The 26,786-nt window shown below is 42.9% G+C and overlaps 1 protein-coding gene across 8 annotated transcripts in view; it reads right to left on the bottom strand.

Annotated features, from left to right (window-relative positions):
* Positions 1–20,191, bottom strand: part of RALGPS2 (Ral GEF with PH domain and SH3 binding motif 2) — a 111,359-nt gene extending 91,168 nt beyond the window's left edge. For 2 of the 8 annotated variants that reach the window (XM_072127787.1, XM_072127788.1), the window contains exon 1: positions 19,928–20,189. The gene's annotated coding sequence lies outside the window, so the exon portion shown is untranslated. Of the gene's footprint in view, positions 1–19,927 lie in introns of all 8 variants that reach the window. The other 6 variants (XM_072127786.1, XM_072127789.1, XM_072127790.1 and 3 more) reach the window with 6 other exon arrangements.
* Positions 20,192–26,786: the final 6,595 nt, after the last annotated feature.

A 26,786-nucleotide genomic window follows, 5' to 3' on the forward strand; every position in this document is an offset into this window, starting at 1 on the left:
ACTACGTCCGGTGCACATACAGTCGGACCATCTTCCAGCACCAAGTCTTCTTAAAGTCCCTCTGAAGAGTATAACGAAACGCGTCAGGGACGCTTCATCCTTTTTTGGTGCTCGTAGGGGGTATGTCCCGGTACCTGTAGGGTCAGCTGTGGACTGCCCTTGTCAGGGCGGGAGTTGTGTGGGTCCACTAGGGTGAGCTCTTCCTCCTCCTTGAGGTACCCCCACCTCCTACCCGTGGATGCAACTTACGTCCGAACCACGGTAAGACTATTGTTGTCATTGACTAATGTCTTCACTGGACGGTGCACTTTTGGTATTTATTTGAGTTCGTATCTTCTGCATATGGTGTCCCATCTAGATGACAGGGTAGGTGACACTTCCTTTTTGACATTTTTTATATGATATTATTAAAGGTTATATTTTAATGTTTACATACTCACCTCCTGAGCTTATTCATATTTCTATAATTTTTGTGAGTATATTTGGCTTATCTTCTGAACCGTCTGGAGGAACAAAGAACTTGCTGACAAAAATTCAATTACACCGGCAATGGAGGCAGTGAACTGGAAAGAACAGGAGGACGGCCCCGCACTGCCGGAGATTACACGGGATCTGGACGAACTAACTATTGCTGCATCAGATCCGCCGAAAATATATTCCAGGGAGTAACTTAGTAAAATATAGCCAGGGGACAAAATAGGGACAATGACTCCACCCCAAACAGGACTATGAACATGTAATCTATGCCAGATCCCAGGTCGGCATGTAAATGGCCCGAGATGAGCCACAATATCATCAATTAATTATTATTTATCCTTGGACTAAAATCAATGGATTTGATGAAAAAACTATTCTTGTAAAAGAAGTTTAAGTGAAAATATATAGGGTGCAATGTAGTCCACAGTATAGTATGGGTCAAAAGGTATGTACTCATACTTACCACACCCATAATATTAGGTGGCCACAAGGTCTGCTGTACCCGACCTTGCCCAACTTCAAAGGGTAGTGTAAGGTGCCACGAGCATCATAGCATCATATGTCATAAACAAGCACCATAACCGTTCATTGCTGCGGTTCCACAGGGAAGCAGGGACTCCCTCTGTCATAGCACTATGACCCTGGGAGTTCTGTGTGGTCGGTCCTTGTAATGGACCACTATGCACGGTCTAGGATTCGTGGACTGACCATAGACACGTGTCAAATCATTGATACTAGGCAAGAGAAAGTCGAGAGGAACCTCATGGCTACGCCCATGTAGTCAGAGGTGAACCTAAAGCTATAGAATGGCGCCACATTCTATAGTAAATATATCATGTTTTTTTTTTTTTAGTTGGTGGTTTCCCCATGCAGTGCCACCTGCGCCACCTTAGATGCGAGTAGACTATATTTAAGTTTCCTGTTTTGTAGGCGTCGACTGCTCCCCTGATCCTGCCCCCCCCCCCTCATCTTGCTACAAGTGGTGTCGCCTGAGGCAATAGGCTCCCCTCCAGCCCACCCATGATGCAATTGTTCATGTCAAAAAGCCAAAAATCTGGCTGTGTAAATAAGGCTTGTTCTTGATTACTGCGGTAGCGATTATTACTTTACGTTACTTGCAATTCACGATTATCACTCTCAGCGGATCGGATCACCCACACAAGAATTTACAAGCCATGGAAACCCGATGTACAGAACAAAAGCGGCTAAGTTTCAGGTCACCAATATCTTCACTACTCAATGCCGCCTCCTAGACACACCTTAAAAAAAAAATTATAATACTCCTGTGAGAAATCTCTTCGTGACCCATCACTACAGGGTTCATGGCGGGGGCTGGTTGAGCAAGTTTATTCACTTGTCCCAGCAGCGAAAAGGAGGAGGCAGCGAGATGGGAGACAAAGGAGCCATAGAGATGTAGGCGAGAGATTGTCAAAATATTCGGATTTAGCATTGATAAATCATGTCCTGGCTTCTACCCGGGATATTCTGCTAGAACAGACATGATAAAAAGGGAGTATTAGAAAACCTCTTTAGTCATGCAGGATTTTCAGACGGTAATATGATCTGTATCAATGATATATTCCATCGCTGCGTGCGAGTAGAAGAGCCGCGCTCCACGCCAGCACGAAACGTCTCTATTGGACTTTTACACCCGGACTATGTAACATGCCATTATTTATTCTGGAATTCTTCTTTATCTTTACAGGGCTGCATAAAATACTGGCAAAACCTCAACTTACTCCATCGCATCTGCTGTTCACCTTGTAGATATACAATCTGTCCAAGTACATTTCTAATAAAAGACATTTTTTTAAGTAATGGGGCGTGGGATGGCCTTATTTCAAGAGCCTCTCCAAAAAGAGCCCATATCACCCATTATGAAGGTTTTCTAGAAAACATCTTCAGTTCCATCATATACTGTATTAAGGATGTTATGAAAAGACCCTTTCTAGATGACCATTTTTCAATGCAATTTTTGGTGGTCTTCTCAAACAGTAATCGCTACTAAAATGAAGACCACCCCTCCTTTTCCCAAGTCATAAGAGCTGTATATGCATGAGATGACTACTGGCTTTTGTGACCTTCACTTATAAACATACGTCACTGGCTCATTTGATGGCACATGTAAGAAACAGTAAGGGTAAACTTAAAGAAAAGACTTTAAAAAAAAACATTAAAAACATTTTAAAAAATTAAAGACAATTGCCGCTCCTTTCAACTGTATAAGAGTGATGAAAAGTTCCGATCACAGCAACCGGCTATCTCAGGCATGCTCATTCAATGTCTGTTGGAGTTGTGGAGATAGCCAAGCGCTGTGCTCAGCAATTTCCACCATTTCCATTCTATGTAAAGGTGCGTAGAATGCATTATCATCCTGCAAGCTCCACCCACTAGTGAGAACAGGACCCCCCTTTTCCAGATTCTCTTAATTGCAGAGGTCTTGGCAGTCGGACACTTTGTTCAGATTGTTATCCAATAATCTGTAAATAAAGGATGTGATCCGAATGTTCAAAGTATCCTTTAAGGACCGACTAGTCCTACCCAGCAGGGTATGACCCTGCCTGGGTCTGTATGATCCTGGATGTCAACATACATCCCATTGGTTTCAATAATTGGACAATATAACATTGAATTTTTGCCTTCGGGTGGCGCCATGGGGCATTTAGACACTTTCTGATGGGTTTTCCACTAGATTACAGTTGGATTTGTTTCTTGAGCACCCAAGAATTGTCCAAAAGTATATGTCCCCTTTAAAATTGTGCCAAACATACAACCCAGATGAAGACTCATACACATTACAACTATAGTGCATGTGAGAATAGCCTATGACCCAAAAGTTCAACTTCCCAAGCAGACACATGGACATGTTATTGTGATATTATTCCAGCTGCAGCATCGGTTCAATGCAGGACACCGAGCTGCTGCGGGAACAGACCACCCGCCGATACATCATAGGGAGCAGAAATCAATGCGTCCTATTACTCGTAGGTTAGGTTACATAACATGTATCCAGGCTCATCAGAGCAACAATGTAATACAACTACTAGAGGTGCAGTAAATGATACATCACTTCCCGCATGTAACCACTAAAGGAAAGAAAAGACCTGAACCATGTGCCGGACGGGCGATCAGAACATTGTGATCTGTGGGCAGATATCTACAATCAATAGCAGAAATAATACAGCAATGAATTTAAGGGACAGGGGAATCGTTAGAGTGATTTGTGCCCCTAAACTACCGACAGGTCCTTATGGACTGGTGGTTAAGTGTCCCAAATCGCCCTTTTTCCCAAGTCCCTCCATGGCCGCAATTTAAAAAAAAAAAAAACTACTATATACTTTCCTAGAGAGTATTCCAAAGAGGTGCATCAGACTCATCTCTTGTGGCTGCTGAAGGGTGATTTGGGACACTAAACCACCAGTGCATAATTGTGTTGTCCTTTTTGGTACCTTGTGTGAATAAAAATAAATATTGATTAGTTGCAGGTTATTGTTTCATGTATTGTGATTTTTGGTGAATATGGTCCTAAATACTATTGTCGGTATTGTGCACCAGTGCATAAGGACCTGTGGTTGGTGTAGTGTCCTAAATCCCTAAGACGGTTCCTCTTTAAGAGTAGAACTGAACAATCACTCCCAACTGTAACGAAATTCTTGTGTGATATTAAAGAGGAGATTCCCCTCTTTAAAGTGACAACAGAACTGTGTGTCTAGATGTTACGGTTTAGAAGACAACACCGTTTATAAGTACGGTAGGACTTATTTTTGGAGTGTAGGACTTATAATTCAGCGCCATTCTGAAAATGCTGCAAAAATCAGCCCAGGGCTTTTTTCCGGGTCGGTTTCATTTCTGGGAAATCGGGGCATTTGGGTTTGGAAAACTCCTATAAAGGGGACTGAGATTTTCCCGGGATAGGTTTAAGTAAAGAAAATACAGGCGGTCCGCTACTTAAGGACACCCGACTTACAGACGACCCCTAGTTAAAGACAGACCCCTTTTTTTTTTTAATGTTGATGACCTTTTTGAAACGTAATTCAAACTCCAGGTGCCCTTTGAGGAATGGCGCAGCCCAAGCTGGTGACGCTCAGTTCTCAATTTATTCATAAGTGTCTTACACTGAACAAGAGAAATTTGGAATCGTTATTACTTTAAAAATACAAAACGAATCCAGGAAAAATGACCGGCTTCTAAATAAAAAAGTGCCAGGATTATCACCTGTATACACAAGTGTTTATACTTTAAAATTCAGACAATATTCACTTTTCTTGCACTGACAAGTACAACTCTGACGCCTGCAGAGCCGCCGTGGCTGATAACCAGTCTCTCTCTGTAATATATGGGAACCATCGGTGTCAAGAGTGATATATCCTGCCAACTCCGGCCACACGCTAAATTCCGCTCATTCACCCCCACGTGTGAGTAATGCGGCCACACACATTTTTCTGCCAGATAAGACCCTTTAACAAGGACACAGTCGCACCCATTTCCCAGGCTACGAATTGTAGCACAAGATACAACCGCACTCGTTTCATATGATAGCCGAGGCGTATGCACATGCAAGTCAGTGCTGCGCCATTCCCTCTTTCCTTTGATAGAGGTCTGCAGGAAGTTTGTAAAATGAGGCATATTCCGTGAAAAAAAGCAAAACATATTTTGCTCATAACGGTCAAACTTGCTACTTTATTTTTCCAGTCGAGACTGGAGAGACACAGGAGCTTTCATAGACGCGTAACGGTCAGCGTTCACTCATTTCCTTTCCAGCACTAAATATAAGCACTTGTGTTCTCCTACCAGGACCAGGGGGGTCCGCTACCAGAACTTGTGAATGCTAAGAGGTCTTGTCTGTCTGGTTTTAAGTAACCGCCTTGTCACTTGCCTCGGGTTATGTAGAAACGGTTACATGTTATGCACAAAATGTATCCATTGTTTTTAATACTAATTTTATATATACCAAAGATGATAACCTAGCACCCCCTGCAGCTCTCCGGGCTGTTCCCTTGCAGACCCCCATAGTCGCCCAATGCAGCCCTGATGGTTCTGTTGTCGGAGATCTGGTATTTTCAACAATCAGCAATGGGGGCCAGTGGTGACCTCATCGACTGACTTTAGTGACGACATGCCCTTTAAAAGGGGTTTTCCAGTCATAGCGAAATAGGCCCCATCCTAACTTACAGATTGGTGTTGGTGATGAGACCCCCATGGATCTCGAGAACAGGGGTCCCTTGCGAACGAGATGCAGAGAGCAGCCAGTGACGCATGCACCAGTTGCTCTATTCATCTCTATGGCGCTGACAAAGATAGCCGAGTACGGCACGACTGGCTGCTATGGTCATCTTGAGAGCAACAGGGGTACAACAGCCCCCTTTCTCAAGTTCCGTGGGGGTCTCTAATCCCTGAGACCCCACCAAAAAGCAAGTCTGCGGATATGACCTGTTATGTCATGACTGGAGAACGCCTTTAAGTGGTTTTTGGTGCAGGGATGCCCTCCTCTTATAGGGTACACAGCAAAATCTCTGTGACAATAACTGGTGGGGAATAAACAGTGAACAAAAAATAAGTTCCACTCTGTATCAATTCCTCACTTATTTTCAGATCCCTGCTTGCCGTCCTTCAATAAGAAGCTTCATTGCTTTCACGTGATGTCACACGGGTGCACGGCTCGTTATATCACACAGCCCTGATTGCTCTAACGAGCCGGGCGCCTGTGTGGCATCACATGGAAAGATTTCTATCCACTGGAAGTAAACATAGCTTTCTGTAGAATGACAGCAAGCAGAGATCTAGAAAACCGTGAGGAATTGACGCAGAATGGAAATAGGAAAATTGTAATTGTAATTTGTAGATGGGTGGTCAGCTCACGAAGAAGATCCCCCAGAGTGACAGCATCCACAGGGATTTGGGGAATTTTCCATACAGTCTGGATCTACCTGCAGTGTGCCATAACAGGCGCCTCATAGGAATGGCATCCTGCCAGCCGTGAGAGGGGCACATCACTAGATGATATTCTGTATACACAGCGGGTACGATACAGCGACACCTGACTTACCAGAGACATGACTGGCATCTGGCCAGAGTATAACTCTCCGGGTCTGGTGACTAATCGGCATCAGAAGGGAAGGGCACATCACAATAATCCTCTCTCGCTCTCAGGTGGGTAAACAGTGCCTCGTGTTCCTGTGACACAATGACAGGCATGCTCAGTCACATGCACCCCCAGGCACTACACCATCACTTAGAGTCTTCACACGCAGTGTATTGGTTGCAGAAATGTCTTGGACTATCCCATCCCATTATTTACCAAGCTCCCTAGCATTTTAAAGGATGTCCCAATATGGAACACACAGTATACAGGCGGTCCCAGGATTACATACAAGATAGGGTCCGTAGGTTTGTTCTTAAATTGAATTCGTAAGCAAGTCGGAAGTGCATATTTTATTATGGTAAATACAGACAAAAATTTTTTTTGTCCCAGTGACAATTGGGGTTTCAAATTTTTTGCTGTAATTGGACCAAGGATTATCAATAAAACTTCATTACAGACACCGTACAGCTGATCATTGCAGTCTGGGATTATAGTAACATTCAGAGAGCTTCACCAGACGTCACAGTGGGCAGAGGGGTCCGTCTTTAACTAGGGGTCGTCTAAGCCGGGCATCCTTAAGCAGGGGACCGCCTGTATGGCGAAAACCTATGACCTCTTGATGTACTACAACTTCCAGAATACTCACACAGGAGCAGCTGAGGATGAGCCACACAAATAAAAGGATTATGGGTTTTTTCCCTCCAAATCTTTGCATCTGCTGACTGTCACCTCACCGAGACCAAAGCTGCCGAAACAATGTCCGCACTATGCGTCTTCCCATGAACCGGATCCGTCACGGGATGCACTAACATTTCTGACTAGCAGCTTTCAGCTTTCCCTGGAGGAGAATATTAAATGCAGACATGTGAATAAGACATTAGCGCGCCGCCTGAGCGCCTCGCAGGAAAACACAATCACAAGACCAATCATCTCAAGTGCTCCGACACATATTAATATTTCTCATAAGGGGAAAGGGGGGGCGGGGGGCGAGGTTTCTGGTAACCCCTGGAATGACGAGTCAGAACACGAGGTCAGGACGAGGATGATGCCCCAATATCCATCTGTGGGTTAACTATTACGTGCCTGGTAACAGGATCCAGATCAGCAAAAGGTGATTTTTCAACTACGGTAAGCACAAAGTTTTAGAGCAAGTTTGGAACTTGGGTACTTCCATCACCTCTACAGGGCAGCTGGAGAGAAAATCCCCAAAAGGAAATCTACCATCACAAATCAGGCATTATAAACTAGAGACACTCATAGATGGTCTCATTAGATTTGTTATCCATGGTCTCCTTCCTTCTTAGGTCAACGTTAAAAATTATGCTAATGAGCCAGAAGGGCTCCAGGAGGCGTTACCAGAAACACTCCATGCTGTAGTTTCACAGGCTGTTACACTGTCTTCCCCTCCTCCCTCACTGCCTGCTGTAACATCACACAGAAGGAGAAGGGGAGTGGCTGGTGCTGTATCCCGGTCCGTCAGTCCCATACTGTCCTATCAAGATGGCTGAAACCTAGAGGTCCAGAGCTGATGAGGGGAAATCGAGATCCTTAATTGGCAGATTGTAGGGAGTCCAACAACCGAGACCCCATGTTTATTTAATCCCTAGGAAACAATCCCTTTAAGGAATTTTCTATATATTTACCGCATAATACGCTATGTGTGGGGGGCACCTTACACATCCACAATTGTGGGTTTGCCCATCATCAAAAAAACATGGCTGCTTCCTTCCACCGTCTCTGCAGGTCCTGTGTGGGACTGCAGTGGAGTCTTATTCCTGAGCTGTTGCAGAACCTCTTTACGCGAGTCTCATCTATGTGTTTAGACATTAACCCATCACCTTCTTTCAAAGAGAAATTAGCATAATATCCTTAAAGTTTTATTGTAAGTCATCATAGGGGATCCTAGGGCAAAAAAATGCTGCATAAAGAGCCAGTCTGATTGGTCTAGGAGGGGCTGGCAATAACAGAGCTACAGTAATCGGAGGTGAAGGCCACGCGTGTGATTAGGACGTGATATTGATCGGCTCTCATGGTTATGAGCGAATAGATTTATGAAACCGTCTAGAAAGTGTCTGCTCGCTCCCCTCTCCACATGGCCATCAGCTTTATTTTATCAGGATGTAATTAGATTATTAATGTTACCTTATTACTCTCAGTCCAGGGAATGTGCGGTTATTCTTCACAGCCGCCATATAGTAGCTCTGCCGAGTACATAATAAGACTACTTTATGTCCCTATAGCTTGTATTGTAAGTCACAGAGGTCTTGGGGTCCAGGGGTCTAGGGGTCCAGGATGAAGGACTGTATGCAAATGAGCCTGAGGGGCTCCAGGCCCCATTAACATCTATGGAGCCTGGAGCCCCTCGTACTCATTTGCATACAGTCCTTCATTCTGGTGGTAGATTCCCTTTAAATATACATATCTATAGAAGAGTCTTATAACTACACAGCTGGGGACTACATACAAACAAAAAGCAGGACATATTTTGGTGTAGGACGTAGTAAAATTCCTCCATGAAGCATCTGACCTGCTTATAGGAAGACTACAACCAGAAATGACTCCAGCAGCTGGATCCGGAGAAGGCTGTAACAAGCCCCAAAGGAGGCACCAAAGGCATTTCTTGTAAAGGAGATCAAATCATGTATTAACACCCATAAAAACCAGGTCAAGCAGAGCTGCTGGCTAAGTGACATTAATGGAGAACCTCAGTCACACCGACCTAATGAACTGCATCAACCGTGTGTCCGGATCATGGGAAGGGTCACCTCCTGTTCCATGTTCAGAGACACGGATGACCCTGCAGAGTGTAGTTACATATAGAACGCTATGTAACAAGAATTAATCTCATAGCCACATTGGGATGTATACTTTTTTTTGTAGAACAAAAGCTACTCCTCTTGATACCCCTACACACATGCACACCCAGTTTGATAGAGTATGCATGTATTTTCAATGGTGAGAGGGGACTAAGCCACAGCGAGACATCTCTTTGATTACCGTAACTTCCAGAAGAATAAAAGGGTCCTACACTGAACATTCAACATGCCTAATCCTTCCATCACATAATAGGGGAGAGCTAGGAAGCCCCTCATACACACAGCCAGAGAGACCACCAAAAAATTACAACCGACTCCTCCTTTGGAAGCGCTATCCCACCTTTTCAAGTTAACCCCCAGCTCCTGGATAGCGAATAATATACTAATATGTGGAGGTCTGACTGCTGGGCCCCCCACTAATGACAAGTATGGGACCCCAGAAATTAGGGGCCCATTCGCACTAGTTTGTGGAACGGTTTGTATACACTCCATTCACTGGATATGTGCTCTACTTATTAGCAAGAACAGGGCCGTCATTGTCTGGATTGCTGGGGGTCCATTTCTCATGTTCCATGGGGTCCCAGCAATCAGACCCTCGCTGATCAGCTGGTTATAACTTGAAAAGTTGGGAAAACTCCTTTAAGAGTATGAAGTCCTAAGTCACTGTTAGAATTTCGGTAGGCCCTGCCTATAACAGCAACTACTGTCATCTAATGTGTATGGACAGCTGAACGGCCTATTAGCATTATACGTCATGACAGATATAAGCTATAACATTAGAGGAGACAATGTCCATGCTTGCTGACGGTTTCCTAATCCAATATCATCCAGAAGATCTGTATCCAGCATTCATCTATCCACTGAAGCTTCGTATCAGCAATGCATTAAACACAAAGCGTTGGGAAAAATACTTTGGCAATTTCCTGCACTCGCTTTTAATGCTACTTATCTCTGCGAATGAAGATAAACTTTCATAACAATTTCCCTTGAAGAGAGGGAACCCGGCAGCAAGTGCATGACTCCAAGTGATAATCCGCTGCCCGGCCTGACATAGCACGGAGCATAGGCATCAACACAAACCCATACATTCATCTGGATAAGACCGGGCTACATACAGACCATTGACCACAACGTGGAAGTGCTGATCAGGCAAAATCATGGGACACAACCAAATATGACATCGATCAACTAGAAAAAAAGGGTGATCAATAAGAAAATAAAAACCTGAAGTACCCCTTTAAACATGAAGGAAGCTAAAGGGGTTGTCCACCTTCCACAAAAAAAAAAAAAAAGATATTCCTTGTGTAAAGATAAGTTATAAAGTTTTTCGTAATATTTTCTGTATCCATTCCTCATGCTTTTCTAGATCCCTGCTTGCTGTCATTCAACAGGAAGTTTCAATGTTTACTTCCTGTGGATAAAAACCAGACCCTGGTCATGTGATGCCACAGAGTGGCACGGCTAGTCATATCCCTGACCATGTGACGTCACACAGGTGCACGGCTCGATATAAATCACATGGCCAGGGATGTGATGTCACAGGGGTTCACAGCTCTTCATATTTCTGGTCATCTAAAGTACCACAGGCGCAAGGCTTGTTATATTTCCTGGTCATGTGAGATCACACAGGTGCACAGCTCTTATGTACCTGGTCATGTGAGATCACACAAGTGCACGGCTCTCACATACCTGGTCTTGTGAGATCACACAGGTGCACAGCTCTTAGGTACCTGGTCATGTGAGATCAAACAGGTGCACGGCTCTCACATACCTGGTCATGTGAGATCACACAGGTGCACAGCTCTTATGTACCTGGTCATGTGAGATCACACAGGTGCACAGCTCTTATGTACCTGGTCATGTGAGATCAAACAGGTGCACGGCTCTCACATACCTGGTCATGTGAGATCACACAGGTGCACAGCTCTTATGTACCTGGTCATGTGAGATCACACAGGTGCACAGCTCTTATCGACCTGGTCATGTGAGATCACACAGGTGCACAGCTCTTATGTACCTGGTCATGTGAGATCACACAGGTGCACAGCTCTTATCGACCTGGTCATGTGAGATCACACAGGTGCACAGCTCTTATGTACCTGGTCATGTGAGTTCACATAGGTGCACGGCTCTTATATACCTGGTCATGTGAGGTCACACAGGTGCATGCCCCGTTAGTATCAAAGAGTAATCAGAGTTTATACACAGACCTCAAGGTCAGGAGAGATGAATCATATAAACAGAAATTCATGGAATTTCTTATTTTAATACCAAAAAGATTAAATTTAAAAAAAAAAAAAAAAAAAAACACTAACAAAGATCAAAAAAGTTGAAGAAATTGCTGCCAAAAATAACCCCAAATATCTTACATAAAACATCCAGTCTCCCCAGCAGCAGCCAGAGAAGGGGCACAGAGATCTGTCATGAGAACCGCAGCTGCCAAAAACCTTCCCCGGCCTTGGACGGCCACTTATCTTTCAACTTTTCTCGACTTCTATAAACAAAGGCGGGCGGCTTGAGAGCGGAGCACATGTCCTGCGCGGCTGGGACTATCCAGAGTAAACTTCCAGCCTGCACTTGGATTGGCTCCCGGCCACCAGAAAACTACTAAAACAACATCTGACATATTCTACTTTAATGGAAATCAGATATTAGAAAATTCTACTGAACAAGTCACCGTCCTGAGGACATTACCCCATCAGGGGCTCTGGCCAGAGGCTTTCCCCCTCGTAATATACATATTCGCTTCATCCATAGGATTTCATGGATATGGAATTACTTTTTCACCCCAATAACTTTACATCAAACAAAAACAAAAAAAAAACTTTAAAAATGGTAGGACTACAAGAGTGAAAGACATCCATTGACCTGAAGGGGTCAGGGGGCAGAATTACAAGTAGAAGTTCTATATGTAAAGGGGTTTTCTCATTAATATTAAATCTTTATATAGCAGCATATTCCACAGCTCTGTGCAGACCATGGGGGCCATACACAAACAAAAACAGATTCATATGAGCGGATGAAACTCTAGGATTGAGGGCCTGATCGCAAGAGCTTACACTCCATGAGATAAAAATACACAGACACTTTTCTGCTATCCTGGAGTTAGGGTAGAATTGTGGGATTCCAACCACAGGTCCCTCTGAGCTGTCCTATGCGGTACAGGACTTTGAGGATCAACCAAAACTTTTAGTGTCTAAAACATGGCCCCACTGACCTTAATGGGTAATACGGCTATCTTTCTTATTAGACATTTCTCACCGAACTGTGAACTGGCCATGGAAACGCAACGCAAACAACAGAACATGTTCCCTTATAAAGAATGGCTGGACCATAATACATGCTCTCATACTTCTTGTGTCACCCCGTCATCCTCATAGACTGTAAGCTCTTGTCTCACCTCCTCATCCTCATAGACTGTAAGCTCTTGTCTCACCTCCTCATCCTCATAGACTGTAAGCTCTTGTCTCACCTCCTCATCCTCATAGACTGTAAGCTCTTGTGTCCCCCTCATCCTCATAGACTGTAAGCTCTTGTGTCCCCCTCATCCTCATAGACTGTAAGCTCTTGTGTCACCCCCTCATCCTCATAGACTGTAAGCTCTTGTGTCACCCCCTCATCCTCATAGACTGCAAGCTCTTGTGTCACCCCCTCATCCTCATAGACTGCAAGCTCTTGTGTCACCCCCTCATCCTCATAGACTGCAAGCTCTTGTGTCACCCCCTCATCCTCATAGAATGCAAGCTCTTGTGTCACCCCCTCATCCTCATAGACTGCAAGCTCTTGTGTCACCCCCTCATCCTCATAGACTGTAAGCTCTTGTGTCACCCCCTCATCCTCATAGACTGCAAGCTCTTGTGTCACCCCCTCATCCTCATAGACTGCAAGCTGTTGTTTCACCCCCCTCATCCTCATAGACTACAAGCTCTTGTGTCACCCCCTCATCCTCACAGACTGTAAGCTCTTTGTTCCATTTGAATGTTTGTACTCTGTAACGTCATATTTTATATGTATATGTCCCCTATGATTTGTGGAATATCACGGCGCTATATAAATAAAGATTATTATTACTATTAACATTTTGATGATTTGTGGCTCGGTCTTTCCATAAAAGTCTAGGGGAGCGAAAAAAAAATTAAAAAAAAAAACTAAGAATCGGGCCTAGGCCATACGTGTTGATAAAGCACCTTGGAGGTACATACTTAATATTTTTGCCCCTAGCGCCAGTTTGTATTCTGCTAGACCATTTTTCTTTCCGTCTATAGAGCTGAGTCGTAGGATGCGGAAAATCAATTTTTTTCTGCCGCCGACCACTAATAAATGGGTCGGAAAGGAGAAAAGGGAGTGGGGGCTTCACAAAAAAGGTAGAAACCCCATAATAAACCTCTTCCAGTCTGTACCCACCCAACCATAATAGCCTGATGCTAAACAATGCAGGCCTAACTTTAATATCCAGTTTAGTTTTTTGGAAACTATTGTAACAGCATGAGCTGTGTGGCGGGGGGGTGAGGGGATCTTCTAAGCTTCAGGGAAAATACAAAAAATAGCCACAATTTATGTGAAAGAAGCCAAATCTAGACATAGGCACAAAGTAAACAAAAATATAACCAAAAAAAAAAAAATCAAAAAGGTCTTTCTCTTCCTTTCCCTTGGCCAAATGGCTGGTCTAGGTGTCAAAACTATATTCTTTATAAATTATCTTAATAAAACAAAAATAGCAAAAAATAAATATTTAAAATACTGTATTTTGTAAATAGATACATATAAAGAAATAAATAAATAATCTCCATGGGTCTCAGGAGCTCAGCAATGTCATCAATCTTATTTTTTCCCCTAAATCATTTTATTCCATGAAATCCACATTCTGGAGCATCTTTTTCCCCCAGGTCTAGTCTTGTGGGAGGATAGTGACAATGTCCAGGGAGTTGCTGCTGCATCATATTGTCTAGTTTGACGCTCTACCGGCTTTGCCTGGACAAGTCCCCAAAATAATTGAAGAACTTAGGGCCCAGGCACAAGAAGAAAACAATATTCCCTCTTATACAAGTCATACGGAACTTTTACACTATGTTTGCAGTTTCCCCTTCTTTACACTTGTTATCAGAGTAAGAGCTTCCAGCATCAGGAGTTTTGATGTGTAACTACTAGATGACAAGATTACCCAGAGGCAAACACAATCATCCCAGCATGGCTCCGGTAATCTCCAGCGCCGTCCTCGCCTCCAGACATGGATGAAATGCAGGAACCTGGGGCCCGGGCACAAGGGAAATGTGTCACAAAAGAGACGAGCCTGCGATTGTCACTCTGTTACAACCTCTAGTAATAAACTATACAATGATCATTAAAACACAGATATGTCACTTGTGTCACATAATACGTTTGCGTGGGTTTCCTCCGGGTCCTCCGGTTTCCTCCCACACTCCAAAACATACTGGTAGGTTGATTGGATTTTGAGCCCCGTTGGCGACAGGGACTGAATTGGAAAGCTCTGTGCAGCGCTGTGTAATCTGTGTGCGCTATATAAAGGAATTATTATTATAATACAAGGGTATAGATGTAAATGACTGCATATGGGCAAAATGTGTGACCTGTCACTGATGAACGCTGCAGTGCACTTAGTATTCTGTCCTAGATTACAGCCTAAGAATACTTAGGTGCCATCACAATCACCATTTTTTGATGCACGTGTAACTGAATGTATTAATAGACCCAGATTGTTAAAGATACACCTGTGCAACTTGTAAGATTACAAAGGGAACAATACAAAAAGGAATATTCTTTGGCCGCAGTGCAACGCTGCTAGGATTAAAATAATTCCTTCTAAGCCCACCGTCTATTTACCAACCTTAATCTAAGGGTCCCAGATGACTTGCGACCATCTGTGCCCGTAGTATCCCGTAAGGGTAAACAGATACTAGACAGACACATCTGTGAGGACAGAAGGTCTCCCCCCCCCCCAACTGTACGACGCCTAACAAATGGTGACCTGTCAATGCAACTAAATGTAGAAAAACGCCTGGGAACAGGTGCTTCCTCCCGAAAACTTGACTACACCAGGCCTGAACTGCTCTGCCGCTAAATAGATACTTGTATCTATATCCTATAGACTGCCTAATTAAGTAGAAAAAAAAAGTCACGTAAGGAGAAAAGAGATAAAGTGGCAAGAGGGTGCAAGAAAATAGGGCGAGATAAGCAAAAAAAAAAACAAAAAACTATCAACTGTAAACAGCGCACATGACCAGACCGCAGCGAATAGATCGGAAACCATCAGCAGGGGGGCAACTTGCTGACCTGTGCCACGCTGGAGGATCTGGGAATTTTACTAAAGTTTGCACTTTATTTGCTTCTTTCTACATTTTTGTGATTTTAGATCAACCACCAGACTGGATTTTCCAGACTGTCAGATGCTGGATCTCTGGATATTCACGTACTATACAGCTTCAGAGCAAAACTGCAGGATGATTATTACGCCCTTATAGGGCTCAGTGCTGCAGATGATGAGTGTAGTAGTTATCACACAACTTAAAGCGGGCTGCCTTCCAAATACACACTACCGAACATACATGGGTGTGTCCCGACAGCTGCCAATAGCTATTCTCAATGAGGGTCATATCTGTTCCAAAATGGATAAGAAATGTTTCTTACACACAGCGCATGAGTTTTGGGTTATAAGAAGAGAGTGAGGCGAAACAGCAGCAGTAAATAACGCAACCAAATGAGGCTGAGAGCAAGGAGAAGACAAAAGGATAAAAAAACAATAAGACAATGGGAGTTTGGGGCTGGAAACCAATAGGCTGGAAAGTTTTTGTCCGAAACTAGTGTCCCGTCACAAAAAACGCTTCTTATCCAACAGGACCTCAACCAAGTGTAGTCAGGCTTTCTAGAAGATCTCTACATGGAGCAGCCAATGTTATTGTCTGTGGCTATTCTACATCCCGATTCTTTTGATATATAGCATGTGCCACAGAACATGTCATACACGGAGCTTGTCATCATATGCCGTACTATTACTATGTAAAGACTATTAATCCTAAAATTAATCCTTAATCCTCTATCAATCAGAGAAGAGGGGAGTAGGGGGAAGTTACTGGAAGAAATAGGAAGTAATACAAGGTTGTCCTGTGTGTACGGGGTCATAGCTGTGGGACACGTTACATTATACCACCATGGGGACATCATCACTAAAGCTTAATGGACACCCAACTCACTAAGGTCATCCAGGATGACCCCTTCAGAGGCTTATTTTCACATGCAACAGATTGGTTGCAGACTTGATCACATGCTTGATCTTTATGTGTGTTAGTAAAGTCAATAGAGTCAATTCTAAGAAGGACCACCACACTGTAAAATCTGCCTGCCTCATCCTGCTCTATAACATGCTGCCTCCCGACAGGACACTAGGTACAATCTGCTCTGCTCATCCTGCTCTATAACATGCTGCCTCCCGACAGGACACTAGGTACAATCTGCCTGCCTCATCCTGCTCTATAACATGCTGCCTCCCGACAGGACACTAGGTACAATCTGCTCTGCTCTTCCTGCTCTATAACATGCTGCCTCCCGACAGGACACTAGGTACAATCTGCTCTGCTCATCCTGCTCTATAACATGTTGCCTCCTGACAGGACACTAGGTACAATCTGCTCTGCTCATCCCGCTCTATAACATGCTGCCTCCCGACATGACACTAGGTACAATCTGCTCTGCTCATCCTGCTCTATAACATGCTGCCTCCCGACAGGACACTAGGTACAATCTGCTCTGCTCATCCTGCTCTATAACATGCTGCCTCCAGACAGGACAGTAGGTACAATCTAGTCAGCTCCTCCTGCTCTATAGCATGCTTCCTGCAGATAGGACAGTGTAAAATCTGCTTGGCTCAACTTGCTCTATAAGATGCTGCCTGCATATAGGAAACAATGTTCAATCTGCCCTATAACATGTCGAATATCTGCTTAGCTCATCCTGCTCTATAACACGCTGCCTCCTGACAAGACACTATGTACAATCCAATCAGCTTCTCCTGCTCTATAACATGCTGTTTGCATATTGGTCAAATGTTTCAAGGTTCCCTTTATAGCCTCTGCTGCTCCTGTGGTTCTTGCTGGCCACAGAAAGGAAACCACAAACCGTACTTTGTTACTATGTTGCCTTGTTTACAGGCAACAGTTAGTTTTAGGCCGGGGGAGATCTAAAAACTAACTTTTGGAGTTTTGTTTGTTTGGTTTTTTTTTTACACAGCAGCTTTTAAACTATTTCATGTTTTTAAGACAGGGACATAAACAGTTGCACAAATGAAGAATATTAATTCCAGTGACACACAGCTCGTATGGTTTGAAATAGCCATGAACACAATTGACCGGTTGCAATACTTTCAAGAACATTTCAATGCAAAACCTGCAGATGTTGCATACGGATTTTGACACCAATTTTCTCCAGTGCAGTTTTCAGCCTCTGACAAATTTGCTGTTTGGTGATGTCAAATTTTTCTTGAAACCTCATAATCTTACCCCCATGTATATAAATGTTACTGGAGATAAAGTAGTGGTCAGGAGGGCTGGGGATCGTGTGGCCTTCCTGTCCCTAAACACTGGAGTCAGCCTCTCCTCTGCCTGAAATGTCTGATAACAGGGAACAATAGATTGTAATCAACTGCAGAGCAAGTGTGCAGAAGATAAATTGATCAGCGTCCCTTTAAATACAGAAGGGGATTGTGGGAGATGTAGTTCACAAAGCTCTACAACAAGCAGATCTCCAGCTGTTGCTCCTGGGAAACAATCCATCTGGGTGGTGCTGATGGTTCACGCTGTTCCTATAACTCTTTCTTCAGGCTTGTGATCTTTCACACTGAAGGTAGGGGAGGGTTCGAGACCCCCATGACATCACATATATCAGAATTACTAAGAGGCGCAAAGCTGGCTTAGAACTCAAGCCAAATTTACACTAATTTTCTGGAGTTAATTAGGATCATTTTTAGAAAACTGTCAAGAAGTTCCAAAACTTTGCACCCAAACTTGAAACTTTTTGTCACCAAAGGTCTACCTACACTCTGACACTAAGGAGGGTCTCTGCTAGAGATTATTGTGGAAAGTTTTTTATGAATCTGCCATTTTCCCGGCAACTAATTGAATTGGAATTGTTTCTGATTCGCTACGGATAAATGTTTTAATATAACAACTTTTTAACAAAATATTTGTTAAACCTTTACTAAACAATATAGGAGAGGATCATGACAAATCTGTGTTTTTTAGGACTGGGGGGGGGGGGGGGGTTTATATACCAATTTCCAGGACAAATTAGGCAACATCATTTTGGAACATTTATCGATTTTTATGAAAACGCTGCTGAAAGTTTTTGATCCGTTAATCTCGGCGATAACTCCCGTTCTCTTTGTGAAGAAATTTCTATAATGCTACAAAAACAAAATCATCACACCTCCTGACAACAGATGAGCGGACCCATTGTTTTACTTTGGGTTCAGCCGCACGACTTGGACGTATTGCCAGACTGTTTGGCCACCTACTTGGCTATGCCGAACCCAAAATAAAACCTGACCTTTACTCCAGATGTGTCTGTTTTCAAGGACTAATAATTAAGCAGAATACAATATGGTATAATATATTATTCCTTCTGTAAATGTATCAATAAAACAACAACTGGGTGTTACCATTCGACTCGTCAAAGGGGCGTATCTCTTCACAGACCCATAGATTAAACACGGCCGGCATGTGCCATGACATGAACCCAACTTGTAACCCCCTGTTGTCAGGACACAATACAGAGACATAAATATTATTTCTTAGGGAAGGCAATTATTTACTAAAAGTTTAACCCTCCTCACCATTTCCAAAGTCACAACTACACACTACAAAACTTTTCCTACAATTATGTCACTACAATGATGTATTCAGCATCCAGTAGATCAGCTTCTCCCATCATGGTCTATACCGTATACAGTACTGCTAACATACCGCCCTGTGGTACACCAGTAATAGCACTCATGCCCCACACAATTGTGGAGCCTAAAATCTAAGCTCAAGAAAATGAATACAACAATGAATAAAAAGTATCAAAACTTTGCAGAAGCGGACACTTTCTAACAAGTTCATTCAGAAGTGACATAACGCTGCCCTTCCTCCACCCACATGACAATATTTGGTGGCTTCATGAAAAAAACCTACTGACACTTGGATCCCCAAAAAGTTGCCAGGAGCAGATCCCCATCCACAGGGGGCGCTATATTCTCTACGGTTTTCACCACTGGCCAAAAACTGCACCAGATATGTATTAGGTTTGAGCATCCATGCTGTTGGGGGACTACAACCCCCAGCTAGAGCTGACAGGCAGCAGCATGCTGAGAGTTGTAGTGTCACAGCTGCTGATGACATGATTACTAGGTGACAGGGTGACACGCTGAGACTTGTAGTGCCCAGTAGATAGTGATGCAGTGCCAGCAGCCATGCACAGGGCACAGCAGGGTGAGGACCTGGCCCCATCCATCAGTAAGGACACCATTAGCCGCGGTTATCGCTCCCCTCTGCTATCCGGTTACCTGCAGAGATCCGCTGAGCCTCCCCTCCCCGTGTGGCGCCGCTCCCCGCAGCTCCGGCCCGTTGTTCTCTATCCGTGTCTCTTCTCTCTCATTCAGACGCCGGCTAAGCGCCGTGCGCGCCCCCGCCTCCCCAGCCTATAGTGTTACTGATGCTGTTAGGGGGCGTGGCGGAGCAGAGTGTGGGCGGGTAGAGGGCGGGGGACACGCGACGTGCGCGCACCCGTCCAGTACCGAGGCACGGGCGAAGGAGACTGGAAATCTTTGTACAAGTGACAACGGAGTGACAACCCCCCGCCCACTGAGCGGGCGAGGTCAGGCCGAAACCGCCCCAAGTGGGTGTGGTTGAACGGTGTAAAGGGCGCGGCCTGAGTTTAAAACACGGTGCGGCGCACGCGGGCCAGAAAACACAATTAACCCCTTGTGTGCCAAAGAGAACTTCTACACAACAAAAGCTGAAGGGAGGGAGGACTGCAGCATGGCCTCTACTCACAGACACTCACAGCAACTACTGAGAGGGGGACATCATGGAAGTGTCCAATAGCTAGACAATAGTTGTGTATATAGAATACAGGGATAATAATACACAGTGATGTCACAGTACAGGGATAATACACACAGTGATGTCACAGTACAGGCATAATACACACAGTGATGTCACAGTACAGACATAATAACAGGGACAATACACAGTGATGTCAGTACAGGATAATACACACATTGATGTCACAGTACAGGGATAATACACACAGTGATGTCACAGTACAGGATAATACACACAGCGATGTCACAGTACAGGGATAATACACACAGTGATGTCACAGTACAGGGATAATACACACAGTGATGTCACAGTACAGGATAATACACACAGCGATGTCACAGTACAGGGATAATACACACAGTGATGTCACAGTACAGGGATAATACACACAGTGATATAACAGTACACGGATAATACACACAGTGATATAACAGTACAGGGATTATACACACAGTGATGTCACAGTACAGGGATAATACACACAGTGATATAACAGTACACGGATAATACACACAGTGATGTCACAGTGCAGACATAATATATACAGTGATGTCATAGTACAGGAATAATACACACAGTACAGAGATAATACACACAGTGATGTCACAGTACAGACATAATATATACAGTGATGTCACAGTACAGGGATAATACACACCGTACAGAGATAATACACACAGTGATGTCACAGTACAGACATATATACAGTGATATTACAAAACAGGGATAATACACACAGTGATGTCACAGTACAGGATAATACACACAGTGATGTCACAGTACAGAGATAATACAGTTATGTCACAGTACAGAGATTGTCTCATGTATTTATTTAGGTAGTGTGCATTGGTTTGGCCAATTCCTGGCCGCTTATTTTGCCATCTTCTTGATTTGGGATTTGCCCCAATTATTGTCTGAGGACTTATTGTCTGTTTTGGTGGGTTTATCATTCACACTTATACATAATAATACACACAGTGATGTCACAGTGCAGAGATAATACACACAGTGATGTCACTGTGCAGGGATAATACACACAGTGATGTCACAGTATAGAGATAATACACACAGTGATGTCACAGTACAGGGTATAATACACACAGTGATGTCACAGTACAGGGATAATACACACAGTGATGTCACAGTATAGAGATAATACACACAGTGATGTCACAGTACAGAGATAATACACACAGTGATGTCACAGTATAGAGATAATACACACAGTGATGTCACAGTACAGGGATAATACACACAGTGATGTCACAGTACAGGGATAATACACACAGTGATGTCACAGTACAGGGTATAATACACACAGTGATGTCACAGTACAGGGATAATACACACAGTGATGTCACAGTACAGAGATAATACACACAGTGATGTCACAGATAATCCTTGCTATGTAATACCCAGACAGGTGCAGTGTACATATTCCATATAATACTGTGTGTGATTGTATAGCAGTATGTGTGACCTGACGCCATGGGTGATCTCATCCCCTCGTTTGCAGTGGTGTATGTGTATTATGCAGAGGCTATTATGCAATGTTCATTACACTGATCAGCGAATTGAATACCCAGAGCATCATCTTCAAAAGAACTCCAAAGGTGAAACGTCACTTTAGCAGAGCCAGGTGGACATGAATGAATGACAGTGTACACAATGACTGCAGGGGGAGGGGGTATTTGAGGAGATCAGTCAACAGCAAGAAAACACTTCAGAATCTTTAAAACCTGGTCCTGTCCTTGGTGCATATTGACACACAAGCAGCATTAGAGCTTAGAGGTCTAAAACTACATCAAAGAAGATGATACATTGAGGCTTGGTGAAAACATTTCTTAATTTTGGGAGAATTGTTCAACATTAATGTGATCAAATAGGACCTCAGTGTTTTGAGTAAGATTATAATATAATAATGTGAATGGAAAACACTTGTACAAAGTTTGTAGAACTCTCTCAGCCTCAAGTGTGTAAACGTATGACCACCATGCAGCGCAGACGTACCTAGTACAAGTCAATATAGGTAACATACCAAGGGCCACATTTATCACTTTTGTGCGCCTAAGTGTAGTAGTTGCGCCTAAATTCTGGCGCACTGTTTTGCCAGAATTATCACAAGCTACAACCATCTGTGATAAGTATATTTTCTGCCTCTTATTAATCACTTTACTTTAAACCAGTTTAGGCGCAATTTTGGCGCAGTTTAGGTGCAATGTTAGATTCGGGCACTTACATGTGATCCTGCTACAAGCTCCTCTCTGCTTCTCCCACAGCCCAGAATGAAGATAACACTCACAGCAGCACCCAGGTGTGTGACAACCAGCACCCAGTGATCTCCTCAGCAGGGGCTTCTCCTGGAGGGGATCCCCCAGTGCTGGTCTCCTGCTGCACCCCTGTAATTCTGCACAATATCCCCCTCAGACACTGTGCAGAATTACATGGGGGACACTTGTTTGTAGTATCTGCAAACTTCTGCAAGCTTCTGCAAACTTGTGCAAAGTTCTCTTCTCTCTTGCTTTGAGCTCAGGAGTTTGCAGAATGTTTTGTAAATAGAAGGTGATGAACTGTAAATAGAGTCTGCAGCTCCTGTCTGCAGTGTATCTAATTTATCTATTATACGTTCCAGTGTCTGGCTGAGCTCTGCTGCTAGAAATGAGCTGTTCTGCAAAGGGGCTCAGTGCTTTCTTCTCAGATAACGCCACCTTCGGGCTGGAGTGTTTTTGCGCCCGTTTTTGCGCCTAAATGAAAACGTTGTAAGTGATGAATATCATTAGGCGCAGCAAAACATCTGGATTGGTAAGATAGATGAGGGAAAGCTGCTATTTTTTGCTGCGCGGCTAGTTTGGCGTTTAATCACAAAAATGGCGCAAAAACGGTGCGCCTGAATGAAAAGACGCAAAAACAACAGAAAAAACGAGTGATAAATGTGGCCCTTAGTATTATACTTTATTAAAGAAATATGTTCCTGTGCCCATCTTTTTCCTTTGCTTTTCTTCCTTATTTAAGAGTAAATCATCTTTCTGCCCTGTATCCACTGACAGCTGAGAGATAAAGAAGCCTGATAAAATGTCTAATAACTTACTTCCTTACAGAGGGTCTCTGTATAGTCTTATCTACTCAGAGAGCTGAATCATCAAGTCAAAAATGTATCATAGGTATCACATGAATTAATCATTAACCTCCTTTTGTTTATCTCTATGCTGTGTGTGGGACTTTAGATACAATGCTCACTACAGGAGAAAGAAGGAGAAAAAAACAGAGAATTAGCTTTACTTGAAGTATATAATGTAACATAGTCTACTATTATGATCTTCTGTATTCATTTCTAAAATAAATAAAAAAAAATCTGGAAAACTTCTGTATGGTTGGGGCAATGGTTAAAAAAAAAAAAATTAAAAATCACTTTTCTTGCTCCAACACCCAATTACAACTGGGCAACTGGAAGTGAAGTGTTCAGTGGTCCAGGGCAAGTAACTTTAATTTTAATATACAGCGCCAACTCCCAAATGGAACTTTAACTCTGGGTATCTCTGTGTTTGTGGCACCTAGCACCTAGAAACACAATCCTGATGTGATACTGAAGAGGGGAATATCCTCTTTAAAATGACACCAGAACATGGCTCAGAAGATATTGCCGTTCCCACCCTGTCAGGCAGCATGGAATATAAGGAGGGGGGAGAGGGAGCTGACAGACTATGCTACAAGTAGCTACATGGATCTCATGTAAGAAAAGTGCCATTGCTAGATATGAGAAATCAGGGGCCAATAATTCTAAAGGCAATAGAGTCACAAGAAATTCACAATGAAATTCAGCATTTAAATAAATGTCGCTTCTTAAGTTAAATAATGCACTGAAAATAAGCCTAAATCCTCTTTTTTAAAGCAAAAAATAATATGACCTTATCTTACTGACCGATAAACACGGGTAGTAAAGACAGAATTTTTTTTCTGGATGATAGCAGGTAGAAAACTAATAAAGTGATTTACACAAATAAATAATTATTTTTATTATTATTAATGGTGTTTTTTACATAGTGACTGATAGATTCCCTTTAACACCCCATGTTAATATCCTTTTCAATTATTTTGTAACTGAAGACCCCTATCCATACTGATAAACCACAATATGCAGTAAATAAAAGCACGGTGGCTCAGTGGTTAGCATTATAGCCTTGCAGCGCTGGGGACCTGGGTTTAAGTCTCAGGGTCAACATCTGCAAAGAGTTTGTATGTTCTCGCTGTGTTTGTGTGGGTTTCCTCTGGGTCCTCCGGTTTCCTCCTATACACGAAAACATACTACTAGGTGATTAGATTGTGAGCCCCATTGGGGACAGGGACTGATTCGGCAAGCTCTGTGCAGCGCCGCGTAATCTGTGTGCGCTATATAAATAAAGGAACTATTATTATTAAATAAAGTCCACATTCCTCAGCATTTATTTTACTTAGATAGATATAGATATAACGCACGCTCTGCAGATCCCACCGCTGTCTCCTTATCCTTAGAAACATTACACCGCGCTGATTACCAGGAAGGATAATTGGTTGTTAAACATGAATGCACCATATAATTATCTTTTTAAGCTTATTTGCTGAAGTCCTGTAATTGAGATGTAAATGTGAGGTATTCAGACCTATACCAGCAGGAAGTCCTGTTTTTTTTAACCTACAGAGCCTGAGGGTCTCATTAGAAGGGAAATTTAATTATACAAAATGAATGGAGTTTAAGAAAGGAATTACACAATGTAACACTGTGATATTGTGTAGCCAACAAAACCTGTCGCTGAACCTGTGAACGGCATTAGTTGGCTGGGTCACCCGTGGTTTGGGTATGCACGCTGTGAGGGTAATAGCTCAAGTGAGAACATTCTATTGCCAAAATATTCTGTATACATTTTGTTGATTCTACCAGTCACAAAGAACATCCATTCGTTATGCTGGCCATAAACATTAGATGTATATCAGCTATGTCAACTTTGTTTATACAAAACAATTTTTAATATTTGTTTTTCCTCTGGCCATTAAGCCTAATAATAAGACAGTACTTCCTGTTCTGTAGAGATCACTTCTCATTCTCATAACAGCTAACATTACCATAAAGGTTGACAATTATCTATTGATAACAATGGATCCTATGTAGAAAGGAGGTGGTGCCCGCAGTTCACCTTTCACCCTCTGCTATCTATCTATCTATCTAGAAAAAGGAGAGTCCGAAGCAGCACAGATATGCAAGGGTGCAGCAGCCGTAGGTCCCTTGGCCGGGGTCCGTCTAGTTAACTGTAGGAAAGAGGCAGCACTCCGAGGTACGTAGAAAAGGGTGAAGCTTTATTCCATGTGCAACGTTTCGGCGTTGAAACACGCCTTTTTCAAGCATAAAGTGCAGTGTGCATGTCCAAGCATTTAAGGACCAAGCAAGTAGCTGATTGGTCAAGATACAAAGTGACAGTGAACAAAATACATGATAAAAATCAATACATATTAAAAGTGCTACATTGAGTATTGATATATACATAGGTGAGTATAACATTAGTGTCATTATTTGTGCAAACAACAGTGTAAACGGCGCCCACAAACAGGTGGATGGAGATGAGCCACCGAATATATGTGAATGAAGAGGAGGAGACGTGGGCGGGGTTGAGATACCGGTGGGAGGACTGTATTTTACGATTTTTACTATGCCTGTTTACACTGTTGTTTGCACAAATAATGACACTAATGTTATACTCACCTATGTATATATCAATACTCAATGTAGCACTTTTAATATGTATTGATTTTTATCATGTATTTTGTTCACTGTCACTTTGTATCTTGACCAATCAGCTACTTGCTTGGTCCTTAAATGCTTGGACATGCACACTGCACTTTATGCTTGAAAAAGACGTGTTTCAACGCCGAAACGTTGCACATGGAATAAAGCTTCACCCTTTTCTACGTACCTCGGAGTGCTGCCTCTTTCCTACAGTTATCTATCTATCTCATATCTATCTATCTATCTATCTCATATCTATCTATCTATCTATCTATCTATCTATCTATCTATCTATCTATCTATCTATCTATCTATCTCCTATCTATCTATCTATCTCCTATCTATCTATCTATCTATCTATCTCCTATCTATCTATCTATCTCATATCTATCTATCTGTAGGATTTCAATTGTCCTTTTTAGGATTCCCCTTTTTTATGTGAAATTTCCTCTCTATTAATTCTGTAATCTACAGGACTGGTGGTAGTTGAAGAAATAGTTGTGAGCTGCAGATAAAAATCTAGTTAATTTTTGTTTAATTACCTGTATTTTTAATATTATATC

The sequence above is a fragment of the Engystomops pustulosus genome, chromosome 10, assembly GCF_040894005.1.
Source record: "Engystomops pustulosus chromosome 10, aEngPut4.maternal, whole genome shotgun sequence".
In the NCBI taxonomy this organism is placed as follows: domain Eukaryota; kingdom Metazoa; phylum Chordata; class Amphibia; order Anura; family Leptodactylidae; genus Engystomops; species Engystomops pustulosus.